Source organism: Panthera tigris, chromosome C2, assembly GCF_018350195.1.
Source record: "Panthera tigris isolate Pti1 chromosome C2, P.tigris_Pti1_mat1.1, whole genome shotgun sequence".
Classification (NCBI taxonomy): domain Eukaryota; kingdom Metazoa; phylum Chordata; class Mammalia; order Carnivora; family Felidae; genus Panthera; species Panthera tigris.
In genome coordinates, this window is record NC_056668.1 from 72386672 (window position 1) to 72403875 (window position 17204).

A 17204-nucleotide genomic window follows, 5' to 3' on the forward strand; every position below is an offset into this window, starting at 1 on the left:
TATTGTTGAGTTAATTAAAGCCATATTACTAGGCCAACGAATGAATGGGCACAATTTCTCCTGCAGTTTAAGGAAGCACTGATTCTTCCATTGAACCTATTCATTGACAATTCATCTATTTACCAAAACTTAACCAAAATGCCATCTATCTTTCTTTAGCCAAAACCACCATCCCCAAGTTTCTTTGACCCTGCGTTGTTGGAGCTATTTCTCAGATATTTCTCAGATATGCTGGCCTTCTCGATCAAGGGATGGAGACATCGGGAGATCACAATCCTAGCTGGGCTGTCAAACTAGAATGCCACAAAGAAAGCCATTGCCTAAGTGCATTCGATGGCTCCCCATCTTGTGGAACCCACATTCCTTAGCCTGGCTGAAGATCTCTCCAGTCTGGTGGACATCCTGGCGGATGTCAGTTCTACTAGCAGAAGCCCATGCTGGGGAGAGGAGACAGACCTCAATTCTTATCTGCCTCTGCTCCTCATAGCAAATGAGTGTGTCCCTTTTGCTCTCTGTGCCTCAGTTTCCCTACTCATCTGATAAGGAGGTTGAACTAGTCCAGCTGTGAAGCTCCACTCATTTTCTGGGGACTAACCCTGGGATAAGAGGAAAGCTGAGAGGACACAGCAGCTCTGCTTTGAGCAGGTTGGTACATTCTTGGTAACATTTCTTTTGGTGAAGGATTCTACTGCTTAAAAGAATGCTTGGAAAACACTGGCCTCCATGTGATCTCGAAGCTGCCCAACAACTTTCCTGCCCACCTGCCCTCCCGGCTTCAGTGATTTTACCCAAGACCCCCATCCCAACGTGCAATGCTTGGGCTCACTGGACAGTGCAGAAGGTGACACCACTAACATGGTCCTGAGGTTGAGGGTGGCTTAGAAGAGAGTCACTCCCAACTCTGGGCCCTCTCCACCCCCAAACTGGGGGCAGTGCAAAGACAGAGACGAGGTAGATTCCAGGGCAGGCAGAAAGTGGAGCAAGACTGAGACCACACAGACAATCCAGACTGGCTCAGCTCCCTCCCTTGGTATCTTCCCACTCCTTACGCCCACTCCCCTTCCCCAGCCTTAGGTGAGGCTGCTGCTGCCCTATTAACAGAATCTGCCGCTGTACTACATTTCCTCAGGGACTTGCTCCGTTGCTCCGGCTCCCTCTCTTCCTCTCCATTCTGAGCCTACCTCTTCCTCCTCTGAAGAGACCAACCCTGCCTCTAATTTGTCTCTGCCCCTGAGAGTGGGTGAGCTTGAGCAAGGTCCCTTCTGCTCTTGGGACCTCAGAAACTGAGATCCTGCCTCATTAGATTTTTCCAGAATTCTGGAATTCCAGAATATCTTTGCATAGATGCCTTGCTAGGCTCATCCTGCCTGTGTCCTGGGGGCGCCCCGGGCACCTCACTCTTGGCTCTCAGGCTCCAGCCCCGAGTCCTGCACTGCCACAGACATTAGCCTAAGTTGATGCCCCAGGCATAGTCCTAGCAAGGGAGTTGGCAGGAAGCAGGCTTGGTCTTCTGATGTTGTTCACATCACACACCAGGGGACTCTGCCTGGGCCCTGCTGTGGAAGAGTGGATGCCGTGGGGTCTGGTATCAGAGACACTATGTGGGCAATTGAGAGCCAGCCTGACCTGCTGAGGGCACCAATTTGAGTGGGCAGTGCTGAGAGGGGTACGAGCGGCTCTCCCAGTGGCTAGCATGCCTCAAGGGAGACGCCTATAGGGAGGCTGAGCTCTGCCCCTTCTACCTGTGTGACCTCGAACAAGTCCTCTTTCCTTCCTCCCTTCTTCCCTCCCTTTCTCGTTTTCACAAACATTTACTGAGCATTCTCTAATGACCAAGCCCTCTGCTAGGCTTTGAGGTTTCAAAAACATAGTCTTGACCCTAGAGAACCTCATAATCTGTGGAAACAGAAATGTAAACCAATTAACTAATATTTTACTCCTGGGGGCTCAGTATCCTTATCTGTAAATGAAGGAGTTCTGGCCCCAATACCCAGTGATCCTCTCAGTTCAAACACTGCTCTGTGAGGCTCTCATCACATGAGAACATCTGCTCCTACCAGTTTGGTGAAGTTGCAGGCCAGTCAGCAGGTAATCCACAGGGAAGAGTTAGTGATAACTGATAACTTGAATTGCACTGAGAGCAGAATCTACACTGTGGCTCGTTGTGGCCGACAGTCTGCTGTGGCCTGGTTCTTGCTCTCCCAACTTCCGTTCTCTCAGCTACTTCAGCCAGCAAAACCACCCGGAAACTGTCAGAGATTATTTCCAGCGTGTCCAGGGGATCCAAGAGGGAGCAGATGAAAGACAGACTAGACTGCTGGTGTCTGAGCCATAGTACCAAACTCAAGCTCTTTCTGATTGTTGGTCCAGATCACCTGCAGGCCCACCAGGTCCATCCACCTCCTTCCCTTCCTTGGCTCAGAATACAAAATACATGTGTGGGTAAGAAGCTGTGAGATGGAAATTGTCCCACAGATGTGTAGGACCCCGCATTAGGTGGCCTAGGGTAGTGCCTCACTAATGTTTTTCCAGTGGGTGGCAAATCTCAGATGTTAGTTGGAGAGATCCTTCCTTTCACATCCACATCTTTCTCTCTCACACACATGCCCTATGCACCAACCATCCTTCCTCTTCTCTGTTTCTCAAGCTGAAACCCAGCAAAGAGAAAAGAAGATACCCAGGTTATTGGACACACCTCAGATGTCCTCCCAATCCAGTAGTGGGCCTTCAGCTTGGGGTAAGAATCAGTGCAATAACCATCTCCTCTGGGAAACCAGCATCTTCTTGCCAATTCTGTATTTATGCATCAGTCTTGGTCACTTGTCTTTTCTCTTTTTCCTACACTTGTCTCTTCTTGATACCTTCTAGAATTTTGGTTTCAAGGTCCTTGCCTTATATTTGCAACATCTGCAGAGAAAGTGCCAGATATTGCACTAGCCAGTCCCAGCTCCCATGAGCCAATTCCCCGGCCAAGGAGGGCACACCTTTCAGGTGCACAGAAACACAGGGGCTGACAGAGCACTTTTCCTTACACTGTTCAACTGGAGTGTCAGGCCAGAGACAGAGACGTGACCAGGCGAACTTAAGAGGTTGTTGTGGAGCCACTGAAAGTCTCGTGATGAAAAATGGATCTAGAGACTTCCATCTCTAAATATGCGGTGTGGCTGCTGCCCGTTCTGTCCAAGGGGGAGCCATTCTAGCTTCTTCCCTGGGAGCCTCCAGAGATGAGAGGGCACACGGAAGCCCGTGGGAAAGACTTGTGTACCCTGCACACCAGCTGGATATCAGCCCTGGACACAAGGAGTCAAGGAAGCCTCCACCTGGCACTTCCAGGGTGTCACTATGGCCTCTGGCAGGCTGATGTCAAAGCATCCAGCTTGAACAACAGAATATCTCAGGATTGTATTTGTCTGGCTTTACTTTTAGCTTTGGAAGTAACTCTCGTCCTCAACCACACTATGGTTTTGCAGGACAGCTTCCGATTAGGCGTAGGATCGTATCTTACAGTTTCATCCTGAAACTACTGGATGAACACCGAGGCTGATAACGAAGGTTGTGCTGACACACACTGAGAAGCTGCGTGGGTCACCACTGCTGTGAGTATGACTCACAGAGGAGGCCCAAGCCTGCCCAGGAGGCAGGAAGGGTAGCATTTAGGGACTGATGGGCCCTGGGCCCTGGCAGACAGAAGCAGATGGACTGAGGTCCACAGGGACATTGTGCCATTCTGTGGGGGGGTGGGGGGGGAGGGGGGGGAACCTGGACAGTGCCAAAGGCAGACAAAACTGCCTTTGGAGTGAGTTTCCTGAGGAGTGCTGTTTCCTCACCTGGTGGGCTTGCGAATTCTTTGCTTCTGCCATTTTCTTAAAGAACCCTCTTCTGAATTGTCTGCGGTTTTAGTGAGGCTCTAGCCAAGCTTTCTTTTAAAAATAGGACGCATTACATACTTATTGAATTATCAGGCTTTTGTCAACATCAACATCATCATTGTCAAAATCTGAGCCAGGTGTTTGGCTGAGCAAATCCTCGCACAATGTGATTTCCATGAATAAACACGCTTCCTTCTCATCTTTGGGAATTTAGCTAAGAAGCCAAAAAAAAAACCCACCAAAACTGGTGTGGATGAAAATGTAAAAAGACACGCAGACGTACACCATGTGCACAAGATCTGAGAACAGAACATCGTGAAGGAATAAAAGGTGAGGCTGCCCGACCCTCAGTCATACCAGAATCTACCTGACGGCATGTCGACGGCTGTCAGTTTGGGCTGGTGGACAGAGAAGAGTAGAGATGAAGGGTCATTTCAAACTTCTGAGTCAAAATGGCTCGGAGTCCCTGAGGACAGAGTTCACATCTTGTTTATGGATGAGTCCTCACTATCCAACATGGGGCCCAGCACTTTGGCTGTACTTTGATTATAAGAGCTATTATTTTATTGTGGTTATCATGTCTGTTATGAATGTCCTTGCATCACCTACTAACTACCCCACCAGATGCAGCTGTCATAATGAGGGTTGATGCTCACAGACATCTTCAACGTGTTTAATTTTGTGGGAAGTAGGCCATAGCACTGTTCTGGAAGCTCTTTTCTCCAGAATTCCATAAGGTGGATCCACTATTTATGAACCCACTTATTAAGAGATAACAATTGCCAGTGCAATTAAATAGATGCCATGGGAAAATAAAATTTAGTGTTCTGGTCAAGTAATTAAATATGTGTGCAGGGCAGAATGGGTTTTATGTCCCTCTAACCCTTAGTCCATTCAAGCTGCTATAACAAAATACCACAGAGCGGACGGCTTATAAGCTGTAGAAATTTATTACTCACATTCCAGAGGCTCAAAATCCAAGAGCAGGGTGCTAGCATGGTCTGGTAATCCATACATGGTAGAAGGGGTGAGGGATCTCTCCTATAAGAGTGCTACTCCCATTCATGAAGGCTCCACCCTCAGGATCTAATCAGGTGCCAAAGCTCCACCTACCAATGCATACCCTTTGGGGGTTAGGATTTCAACATGTGAATTTAAAAAGAAAAAGAAAAAAGGGGTGCCTGGGTGACTCAGTCAGTTAAATGTCCAACTTTGGCTCAGGTCATGATCTCACGGTTCCTGGGTTCGAGCTCCACAACGGGCTCTGTGCTGACAGCTCAGAGCCTGGAACCTGCTTCAGATTCTGTGTCTCCCTCTCCCTCTGCCCCTCCTCCACTCTCTCTCTCTCTCTCTCTCTCTCACTCTCTCTCTCAAAAATAAATATTAAAAAAAATTTTTTTTAAAGGATTTCAACATCTGAATTTGGGGTGGGGGGGACACAAACATTCAGACCATGACAAAACCTCACCCGCCCTCTTGCCTTGTCCTGGGGCCTGACAAAGCAAAGCTAGGCCAACTACAGAGGGAGAAAGAGCAGAGATTCCAGAAGCACATCACTACACAGGGGATACACCAATACGGCCAGCTTGGCCAAGAGCAAGCTTAGCTCACCTTACAGAACCCATCGCCTGTTTCTGCTGCCAGCCTCCGCCCTGGTCCCAGCCCAAGCAGAGCAGAACCCAAGGCGGCCGAATGCCTGCCCCGTGTTAGATGCTGAGGATGCAGGCAGCACCTGGGACAGCAGTGGGGTAAGAAAGAAGGAGCAGGATTTGAGGAAGGGTGCTGAAAGGAGAGGGGGCCAGATAGAAGGGACTCCCCAGCCTACCTCAGCCTCGCTCAAAGCACCAAGGGCTGAGGGGGCCCACGGATTACCCCACCGGAATGAAAGAGCTACTTCTGACCCTCAACCTCACTGTCTTTGACTAGTTTAGAATATACAACTCACACTTAAAGGGCTGTTTTGTACATTCTTTGGACTCTATGATATAGATAGCCTAAGAATAAAACTATAAAAGTGAAAACTGCTCTTCCCTTCCACTCTTCAGGGAAAAGCTCTGGATTTGTTTTATATGCATTTTTCCCCCAACTGTCACAAAATAAAAGGAATCATACTGTCATCAGTTTTCTAAAGCTAGTACCCAACTTCCACTACTTTTCCTGTGTCTGAAGGGGACCAGCCAGTCACAGGGACCTCACCGTACAAGCAGGGTGGAACTTTCTAAATGGACATTTATGAAGCCCTGGGTATTGGTCGGGCAGGGCAGGTCAGAGAAATGCAAAGCATCCCAGGCATCAGCCCAGAAGTTACTCCTACCCTCTCCTCTGTCCACAGAACAGCACCCATGGGACTCAGCCTTCTCTACACGGAGCTAAAGGCACCCTGAGACCTCTCATGGAGATTTACCCTGTTGGCCCATGTGGAAAGAGGGGAAGAGCCCCAGGTCTGAGGGAATGCCTAATGAGTCATCATGAAGAAGGAAAAGGCAGAATTCAAACACCTGCCTCTGCTGGAAAGGTCCAAAGAAAAGGTGTTTCCAGACCTGTGAGTTAGGTGGCCAAGCAAGCAAGAGGAGGGCCCATGTCAACGAAGAGAAAATTCCTGGAAGTTCTGCTTCCAGAACCCTGGGGCCAGACCTGCCACCCTCAGAGGAGGCAAGATAAGAAGAAGGGATAAGAATGGAGGCACAAGATGAAAATAGGTTTGGTCGGGGGTGGGGAGCTGTTCTAGCCTAAGAAAAGGAAACACAGGTGAAAAGACACATATACCCTGGAGGACAGCCCAACAAATTCCAAGAGGAGGGATGGGGGTGGGGCAAGCTTAGGACAACAGGCCTTCTACAAATGTGAAAAGGAGCGGGGATAGGGCCTCTAGGTGACATCTACTTAGCTAGTGAATTGCACTCTACAAAGTGTGGTCACAACCAACATGTCCCAGAAGGACGACAGGCTGGCAAGCAGTATCAGCGTCACATCCCACCTGTTCCGCGTATCAGAAAACCAAGCTAGGCGCCAGCGGTTGCATACAGCACTGCTCCTCCACACAAGGCCAGAAGACCACTGGCCGCACACGAGGTGACTGAGGGCCACGGGGGGAGCATACTTACCTCAAAGGGCACACATTTGTTGTAATGTGCCTTTAAAAATAAAACTGAAACCACCAAACCTGTGGTTTCAAGGATACTGTTGCTTAGGAGGATGCTATGTTTCAAAAGTGAGGTTATTTAAAGTTCATTTAAATGAAGTAGCAAATAAATAATATTACATAGGGTACTCGGTTTTGATTTTTTTTTTAAAAAGCGAAGGTGGGAAACCAAGCCCTGATGATGAGGATGATGGTGACAAGGACAGCCACCCATTTTATAACACTCACTGTGTGCCAAAAGCCTATAGATACAGTAAGTCACTTATTCTCATGAAGGCTCCATGGGGTTGGCAGTTATGGTTTTCTTTTTAAGTTTATTTATTTATTTTGAGAGAGAGAGAGAGAGAGAGCACGGGCACATGTGCACGCAAAAGGGGATGGGGGGGGGGGGGGACAGAGGATCTGAAGCAGGCTCTGTGCTGACAGCAGAGAACCCGATGTGGGGCTCAAACTGAGGAACCATGAGATCGTGACCTGAGCCAAAGTCAGTCGCTTAACCAACTGAGCCGCTCAGGTGCCCCCAGTTTTCACGGTTTTACACAGGGGCCTGGGAGAGACCCTAAAAGGCACAGGGTATAGGACTGCCTCCAGGTGCTCAGACCACAGGGGCGCTGGTCAACACAAAGCGCCTGGCTGGGGCCCGGGACAAGGGGTTTGGGACAGCTTGCTGGGGTGGGGAGGGCCTCCATGTGTCCTCCCAGCTTCTGATGCAGAACTATATGAGATTGAATTTCACAGCAGCCTTACATCCTGATGCAAATGAGGACAAGCCAGTGACAATCCACAGTGAGGTGATTTCATTGCCAGCTCCAGAGCTGCCTGTTTTTTGCATCGGGCAGTGATTATGTTGCACAGTTGATGTGAGGGCCTCAGGCAAAATCCCTGCTAACTCAATTGCAGGTTGGCCTTCCTGCCTGCCTGTTAAACTCTTCCAGATGATTCTGGTTGGATTTGCAAGGCTTTACCAGACAGGTTGTCTCTGCGTTAGAGGAGGGGAGGGACATCTGCAAAATGCCTGGAGAGAGGAAAAGAGAGCTCTGAGTCCAAAGGTTTGCAGAAGCAGCGGGGATGGGGAGAGAAAAGCAGCCGCTAATGGGTCCTAGGAATCCCTCAGCTGAGAGCACAACAGTTGTGCTTTTCACACGGTGGTTAAAAGTCTTCCAGTACATCCTCTAGTCAGCAGTTTAAGAACAAGAGCTTTGAAATCTCAGATTCATCATTAGCCAGATGGCCTCGACTCTGGCCATTTAACCTTGATGGGCCTCAGTTTCTCCATCTGCAGGGTGGGAATAAAAAAAAAGTGCTTCTCCCAGAGGGTACCGTGAAGATTAAATGAGATCTTCTTAGCACACTATAGGACATGTGTTAAATGCTCAGTCATAGTAGTTGTTACTATCATTCTCCAGGATGGGGTGAAGGCTTACCGCCTCTCTGAGCAGACTTAGCTCAGATTTTAAGTCCGGGCTGATCTACCACAGCAAAGGAAAATTTTAGAAACTCTTGTTTTCATATAGTTAATGTCCCAAGATGATGATGATGGTGATGATGATGATGATAAAAGAGGCACACAGGTAAGCGCACAGATTTAGTGGAACATGTCAGCCAAAGTTAAGAAACCAAAATGGCTAGGAAAGGGACTCAAAGTTGAATTTATGATCTCTCCCTCAAAACCTACTCCTCCTGCGGTATTCCCTACCTCAGTAAATACACCTCTAATTGTTGGGGCTTTGGGGTAGAGTGACTCCATTTCCCGGTCAGAACCATGGTTTGGGGCTGGTTGAACTGGTTATGCCACCCTAAACTGAACATGCTTCCCAGCCTTCAGGCTTCTACCACCAGGGCAGAGCCGGCCCCACTAAGCTCACTGCATGGTTTGGAGAACAAACTGGATTATACCTGTCTGTGGCAAGCAGAGAGGACTAGAAAACCCAGAAGGTGCTGAGTCATACTAGCCCAGCGACTGGGACAGAGCCCAGGAGTGTTACTCTAATAAGCATCCCTCCTTTTGGAAACGTGAGGAGTGGGGAACAAGTGTTCCCCCGACACCATCTACCTGGTTGCATTAGTCACGAACCTTGGAGTCATCTTAGGCATATGATCTCCCTCTCACACACACCCCTAATCCATATCCTGCTTATCACCAAGGACTGTCAATTCACTTCCTAAGTATGTCCTGAATCTGTTCTCTGCTCCATTCTACAGCCACCACTCGGTAGACCAAGACACGATTATTTCCCACCGGAATCCTCACAGGCCCCCTCATCCACTTTTATTGTCTCCAATCTGTTCTCCACTCTGTAGGCCCCAACTCCTCCTTACATTTTTTAAAAACTGTTCCTTGTTGCCCTTTGGTAAAAACTAAAATCCATAACATGGGTCCAATGTTTTGTTGGTCTGGTCCATGCCTACCTCCCCAGCCTCAGGCAGCATGACTCTCCCTCTTGCACCAGGCGCTCCAACCACCCTGCTTCCTTTGACTTCTGGGAGGAGATAACACTTCATTCTGCCTCAGCATCCTTGCCCATACTGTTCCCTCAACCTAGAATGCCCTTCCTTCCTCCTTTCCTCCCTTCCTTCCTTTCCCTTCCCCTGGCTAACTCTTGTTCATCCTTTACAATTTAACTCAAATGTCACCTTTCCAGGGAAGCATCCCAGACCAGATCAGCTCTCCCTACTAACACATTCAAGGTTTTGGTGAGCTTTCCCTCCCTAGTATTTACCACAGTCGGTAACAAGATATTGTACGATTCTTTGACTGTATGTATGTATACATACAGTATATATGTATATATGTATATGTAGTGTCCTGTCCTATAAGCTCCATGCAAAGAGATGATCCTATCCTTCAGCACCCAGCACAGTTGCTGACAATAGTAGTTACCTAGTCAACACTAATGATGGACTGGATGAAGGAGAAAAGTGATTGGAGAAAAAGGTATGATCCTAGTAGATGGTTTTGGAGATCTAATGCCCTTCTTCCGGGAAAGTGGGGCAGACCAAAGAGACATGGCATAGGGTGTTCATGCATGAGTGTTTGGGTCGAGAGACAAGGGTTGATCTGGAATCAGAGGTCAGAAGCTAGCAGCTCCACTGGTTGAGCATAAAAAACATGATTATAGCACTGTGAAGAATAAATAGGGTAGAGCAAAGGAGACGATCCCTTCTCAGAAGGGATGCACATAGGATTTGAAACTTGGCCAGAAGAAGAGGAAATGCAATTACTGGTAGCAGCCACAGGAGACATCACCAACATTTCTCTGGGTGCACAATCTTTCAGGGTGCTGCATCTACGCATGAGTAGAGAATTTGTCATTTTGTGGGTACACAGTATCTAAAACCCCTCTTTAGTTTTGGAGAATTCCCCATGGGATAAGTCTTTATGGGAGGTAGCCAGCTTTGTTTCTACCTGTTTTTCAAGTCTGGCTCTCTAGCCTTCCTGGCGAGTCTCCGTGCTTCCCACTATCCCTGAATAAACTCCCTTTCAGCTTAAGTCAGTCGGAATTAGTTTCTGTTGTTTTCAGCCAATAACCACAACTGGTACAGTCGGGGGCCAGCAGGGCAGTGACATCTGGCTTCTCCATGTAATCACGCGTGTGGATGCCAAGCACGCAGACAAGTGGACAGGACTGCTTTGGCAGCCTGGAAGTTATGGGCTCCTCAGAATTGGGGAGGGAAGGTGGCCATTTTGAGCCAGCAGGGCCTTTGGATGGAATCAGAATTCCTACAGATCTGTGGGTGAAGGCCACATCACAGAAATCATCCTATTGTTGGGATATGCCCACGGGGTTGGTCACCTAATACACCCCAGACTGGCGGCCTGGGAAACTCTGACAGGTGGAGGCCCAGAGAACCCACAGTTGGCTCATGGCCCCGTGGGAAAGTCCTGGCTCTCCTGGGCCTTCTCGTATTCGTTGTACTTTTCCTGAAGAGTTTGTACTCTGGTAATCTGTTCAAGATATTTTCCACTTCTCGGATCCTGAATCCACTATAAAGAATAAAATATGGGAGGAAATAAACAGAGAGTCAGAGTGCACTTAGCACACTTCCTGATGCCTCAAATAATAGGATGTCAGAGCAGGAAAGGCCCTTGGGACCATCCAGTCTTGTGGTCTCAGACGTCAGTGGGCTTCACAATTACCCAGGGAACTAGTTAGCAGTGTGGGTTCTCGCAGATTTCTCCATTCTCATAGCTGGTACACTAGGTCTAGGGTGAAACCCCAAGATTTGGGTTTTGTACAAACTTTCCCAGGTAATCCTCATATAAGTTTGAGAATAGTGATTCTAGTCCTTCATCCCATCTTACAGGGGAAAAAACGGACTGAAAAAGAAAACTCCCCCAAAGGGTCAGCTGTTGAATGGACACCAAGCCCAAGCCTCCTAACTCCCACTACCCTGGGCTGGTGTGGACTAGGACAGGGCATGGAAAGTGCTTCTTTCCAAAGTCAGTTATGTGATTTTTGTCCCCTAACAAGGCTCCTCCTTTTCTGATTGTAAAAGGTGCAGCGTGTCATGGGAAATGCCAGAAATAAAGATGGATCTGTTCTAGCCTCTGCCAGAGAGGCTGTTGTGGTCTTAACCGAGTAGGAAGCCCTGGAGGCAAAGCCAGGAATTGCCACCACAAGGCCCTCAGCTTGACACAGCAGCAGCCCAAGTTCTAGTTCTGGGTCCTCCAATGTCATGCATGAGCTTAGACAAGTCCCTCCCTGAGTCTCTGTTTTATCCAGTTCATAAAATGGGGATAAATGTGCTATCTGCTGTCTACCCTGCCTGCCTCCCTGGCCTCTGGTGTGAATGTGCTTTGTAAACTCCCACGTGCTGCTCAAGCAGGAGGGATTACAGACACTCGAGATGTGACTAGAATCCTGATTCCTACTCAGGGTCCCTTGAGGACGTGCCGGGCTCGTCTTAGAAATAGCAGAGGAAGCTAAGAACCTGCCAGCGATGCTCAAGGGAGATTCTCAGAGCCTGTGGGCTGGCTGGCAAAGAGATCCCTTCCTCTCACACAGTACTCCCATGTCAGGCAACCTGCATGGACGAGAACCTCGCTCACTGCCAGGTGCATGTGTGTGGGGGGGACAAATGGGTGGTGAAATCACTGCTTCGGGGTCTTCCCTGCCTCTGGTCTGGCTCTGCTGGGAACCTCTGTCCGTCTTTCAAAGTGCCCTGGCTCAGGACCCCTAGGAACTGTTCAGAGAACCCCAGGGGACCAAGAGAAGTCACACCCCACCCTTCCATGCCATGGCCTGTTACAGCAGGTTCAAGGGGGTGGATTTGCTCAGACGGTATCTTTCCATATTGCCACATCACACCTCTCAGAACCATTTCCCCAGCTAGCAGGAGTCCTGGCTTACCTGAAGTTATCAGGATGCCAGGATTCTTCCACCATTCTGCCAAAAATTTGCTTTGTCACCTTGCTCAATCCCCTCATCTCTATGGCCATTTTCTCATCTGTAAAATGGGGGAAACAATTCCTGTCCCTCCCCCATTACAGGTTTGCTGTGTCAAGTGACAGCAGGGTGTGGGAGAGCTTTGTCGTCATTACCTGGTAGGACAAGACAGAGGCCTGGAAAGGGAAGGAGGAGAGGCAGGCACAGAGATGAACTGCAAATCCAGGAGGCAGGTGAGCTCTGCACAAGGACTGAATTCTTGCCTCTACTTGGGGCCGCCCTGGGACAGCAAGTCCTTTGCTGTAAGATGCTCCCCATCCCTTTCTCTCATGTCAGTATTTATAGTGCATTTACCCAAAATACCACAATTACTTGACCCTCAGAGTGCATTTTCACATTGGTAATACTTTACATCCTAAGAAGCCCCCATCCAACAGCCCCAGCTCATGAAAACTGGCACAGCTCCATTTTACAAGTGAGTCCAACTTAGTATATATATACACACACACACACACACACACACACACACATGGCTGGCCAGCCAGCAGTTCACTAGGCTTTTTTGTCCCTCATTCCCCAGTAAGAAATTTCTATTGCATGACTATCAAATGTAAGGCATTCACTAGCACATGCCAGACTCAGGGGCCTCGCTGTGATCAAGCCTAAGAAAAGCCTTCAGTCAGAAACCAAAGCAGACAACTGCTTGATGCAGGTGTAAGGTCATCTAGTCCGGGAGTTTTCAAACTTTTTTTTCTTATTTATTTATTTATTTATTTATTTATTTATAATTTACATCCAAGTTAGTTAGCATATAGTGCAATAATGATTTCAGAAGTAGATTCCAGTGACTCATCCCCTATGTATAAAACCCAGTGCTCACCCCTACAAGTATCTTCCTCAATGCCCCTTACCCATTTAGCCCATTCCCACACCCACAACCCCTCCAGCAACCCTCAGTTTGTTCTCTGTATTTAAGAGTCTCCTATGTTTTGTCCCCCTCCGTTTTCATATTATTTTTGCTTCCCTTCCCTTATGTTCATCTGTTTTTTTAAAGCAGTACACTTTCTTCATAAGATCTTAAAGCAAACCCCTTATCAGCTAATTCTGAGGAATCGCTGAAACTCGAAGCACCACTGATTTATGGCGCAGATGTGGAAAATGAAGCTCAAAGAGGGTGAGGAATGTGACCAATGCCACACAACAAACTAGTGGGGAAACCAAATAAAGAAACTGTTCTTGAGCCCACAACGACAGGTACAAGGCGGGACCCAAAAACCAAAGGCACAAGCAAGGGTTTGTAGAGCTTACAGCTCAACTTAAGGGCAGGCACAACACCAAAGCACTTGAGTTAGGCTAGCCTCCGGAAACCGAGGGAAAGCCTACCTTCATACAGAAAGTTCCCGCTCAGGTTCTCACTCGGGTCCAATATGAAAAGGGGGGGGGGGGAGCCTCGTCCTGATTGGTTGGAGGAACCTTATTCTGATTGGCTCAAAGGGCTGCATCCTGATTGGTTGGAAGGTCTCGTCCTTATTGGTCAATATTGGCAGACAACTCAGGAGCTCATTGGTGCTTTTTGGAGCTGGGGGGTCCTCTGGTTCTGTTCTGTAAGGCTCGCGGTTTAATAAGAACAGCCAACAGAAAGTGCTCTAGATGCACAATGTTTTTCACTTGGCGTTTGGTCCCATGGTCCCTAACTGTCTCAAAACCACCTTTCAGTGCAGGTCTCTAACTCTCAGCACAGATGTCTCCAGCTCAGTGTGACATCAGAGAGAAACGAATTTTCCTTCATTCCTAGGCCATTTACACAGCCTAAGAAAGGAGGCTCATAAAGGGGGTGACTAGTGAATGGAGGAGGGGGATGTGCTGACATAGTTATAATAAACAAATCTGGCTGGGAAGTAAGGGACTCACCATCTCCTTTGAAAACAAGAATGTTTGGCAGGACGTTTCTGAGGCACTGAGCCCCTTGCTGAAATAAAGCAGAAGCAGGCCTGGCAAGAACAGACAAATGGAAATTCCTTCCAGCTGCCTTAGCTCTGCCTTCTCCATGGTTCCCTGGATCACTGGCAGCCAGGCTTTCCTAGTGGCCAGCATGAGACAGACCCACCTGCAGAAGGGCCCCTGGTGTCTCCCACCAATGGTCCAGAGGGCATTTGCATGAGCCATGGGCCAGAGAGTGACTTTTGTGGACCTTTGGGGTTGGCTTCCTGCCAAGGGGAGCTGACAGCCTGGGGGCGGGGAGTGGGCAGAGTCAGACACGCAAACAACCCCACCGTGTGAATATGGCATAGGGACTCGATGGAGCTACATTCCACACAGGGGAGGCGAGGACCGACAGGGACCGAAGGCCAAGACCACGGCTCTGTCGCTGAGATTGGTGAGCCTTGACCCAAGTCCCACCGTCTCTGTACAGAGCTGGGCCCGGGGCGGCCTGTGATTTGTCAGACTCCCAGCCGCCCAGCTGCTCAGCTCTGAGGCGGGGAGGCTCGCGATTGCGAAGCGTCAGAATGGGACGCGTGGAGCCGGCCGGGGCGGCGGGACCCGCGGGCCATTTGGCCTCGGGTGCGCAGCCACGTCCCAAGTGCTGCTCGGCTCGTGGCGCTGAGGACGTGGCGGGGGGAGCGGCGCCCCAGGTGGCAGGAATGCACTCTGGGGCGGGCGTGATCCCGGGAGGTGGTGGGGACAGCAGCGCCTGCCCAGGAGAGCGATTGCTGCTGCTGCGGGTCTGCCCAAAAGACTTGGCCGCCTCCGTTCCGCTGCTCCAGGGAGTAGGTGCTGCCAGTAGTTTGAAGCAGAGTTGCGTTCTGAAAGGAACTGAGGTCGAACAAGAAGCCCCGGGGCCCCAGCTCTCCTTATGTGAATATTCTGCTCACCTAGAAAATAGGCCACTTTGGAGAGTTCATCAAGCAAGGGGACTCCCAGACAAGTTCTGATCAAGCCTTTAATCCCAGTCTCAACTGGCAGATGGCAGGGCACCACGTCCTCTGTTCCAGGCTTTCCAAATCCCAGAGAATCCCTGGCCATGCCAGACTCTTCAGGATACTCCAACTGGAGGGCCCTTAGAGTTTTGTGGCTTCCACACTGTTCTAGAGCTCAGGGGAGGCCAAGCCTTCAGGGTTTAGACCCCCGCCCCCGTTCTACCCAAGACCCCACTTTCTTCTTTACTGCATTGAGACTGCATGCAATGTCATTGAAACAAGAGACTGTTAATAAATACACGCCTGAGTTCCTCTTTTAAGAGGTAGTTCACATTTTTACTTTGTTGTGTATGCCCCTGGGCAACTTAAAAACCTCCCAGGTTCTTCACCTGTAAAATGAGAATAGTAATAGGACCTCCTTCATGGGATTGTCATAAGGAGTAAGTGAATTAATGCATATAAATGCACATAGAGCATGTTGTGCCTGAGTCACAGTAAAAAAAAAAAAAAAAAAAAAAGTGGTAAGGATTGTTGTTTTTCTGATCATTACTAATATTTTAAGATGAGGAGAGTGAGGCCCAGAGAGGAAAGGGACTTGCCCAGGTGACAAGGGAACTTGGTATTAGAGTTGGGAGTAGTATCAGTAATATCTCTGTCTAGATGAGTCCTTTATGGTTTTTGAGGTTGATACTCCATGGAAATCTTTGCAGATAAACAAAAGCCCATTTGGGAGAGGCCATTCTGTATGAGGGGCCTCTGGCATGAACTCCATGAACCTCAGGAAATAGAGGAGGGGGGCAGTTTGGGGAGAAGGAGGAAGAAGAGAGGAGGAGGAAGAAGGAAAGGAAGGCAAGGAGAGGAGGAAGAGGGGGAAGAAGAGAGGTCTTGATCCCTCTTAGTCACTCAATAAGAAACGGTGTCTTAATCATCTTAGGCTGTTATAACAAGATACCACAGACTGGGTGGCTGATAAACAACAGAAATGTATTTCTCACAGTTGTAGAGGCTGGAAGTCCAAGATCAAGGCACCAGCATGGTCCAATGAGGGCTCTCTTCCTGGCACTTTTCCCTATGTCCTCACATGCTGGAAGAGGGTTAGGGATCTCTCTGGAGCTTCTTTTATAAGATATATATCTCATTCCTGAGGCTTCCACCCTCATGACTTAAGCACCTCCCAAAGGCCCCACCTCCCAATACCATTATGTTTGGGGGTTGGGATTTCAACATATGAATTTGGCGTGGGGGACTCATTCAGACCATAGCAGATGATCTCACTGGGGTTGCTCTTGAGGGGACACCTTCATTAGGCAGAGAAACTAGACCTCAAAAATATTTCAAATCTAAGAATTTTGTTTGAGAGTAAGGACTGTGCTTTGGGCTGCCCAGGGTCTCAGCCTGATTTATGATCAATTTCAGCGCAGCCACAACTTCATGAATCTCTCCTCTTAATCTAAGTTGAGCCACAGGCCCCAGTGGCCCAGGTGAGGTCAGGGAGGCCAAAGTCAACTTGGCAGGGACCCTCATTATTACCAGAGGAACAGTCAACGCTTGCGCCCAGCAGTTAAAGAGAGTCTGGTTCTGAATCCTGTCACTTTCTGACTGACTGGGCAAGGTATTTAAACCTAAGCTTCAGTTTAATCATCTATAAAATTGGGATTATAAGTCTTACCTCATAGTATCACTGGGAGGATCAAATGGGATAATGCTTAACCCCAGGCCTGGCAAGTAGGAAGTGCTCAATAAATGCCCATAACTATTACTATCAAATGTGGCTTCCTGCCCCCATGTGTGTGCAATACCTTCCCTATCTTCTGTCCGTCAAGGGCCTACATTAAGATCTGATTTGCCTGCAAAGTGGTAATGCAGAAAAGATAGAAGTTTATTTCAT

At 48.7% G+C, this 17204-nt stretch overlaps 1 long non-coding RNA gene across 1 annotated transcript in view; it reads right to left on the reverse strand.

Moving 5' to 3' along the window:
* Positions 1–13836, reverse strand: part of LOC102972305 — a 35836-nt gene extending 22000 nt beyond the window's left edge. The window contains exon 1 of the long non-coding RNA XR_446144.3: positions 13782–13836. This is a non-coding gene — a long non-coding RNA (uncharacterized LOC102972305). The remainder of the gene's footprint in view (positions 1–13781) is intronic.
* Between the last annotated feature and the right edge of the window lie 3368 nt (positions 13837–17204).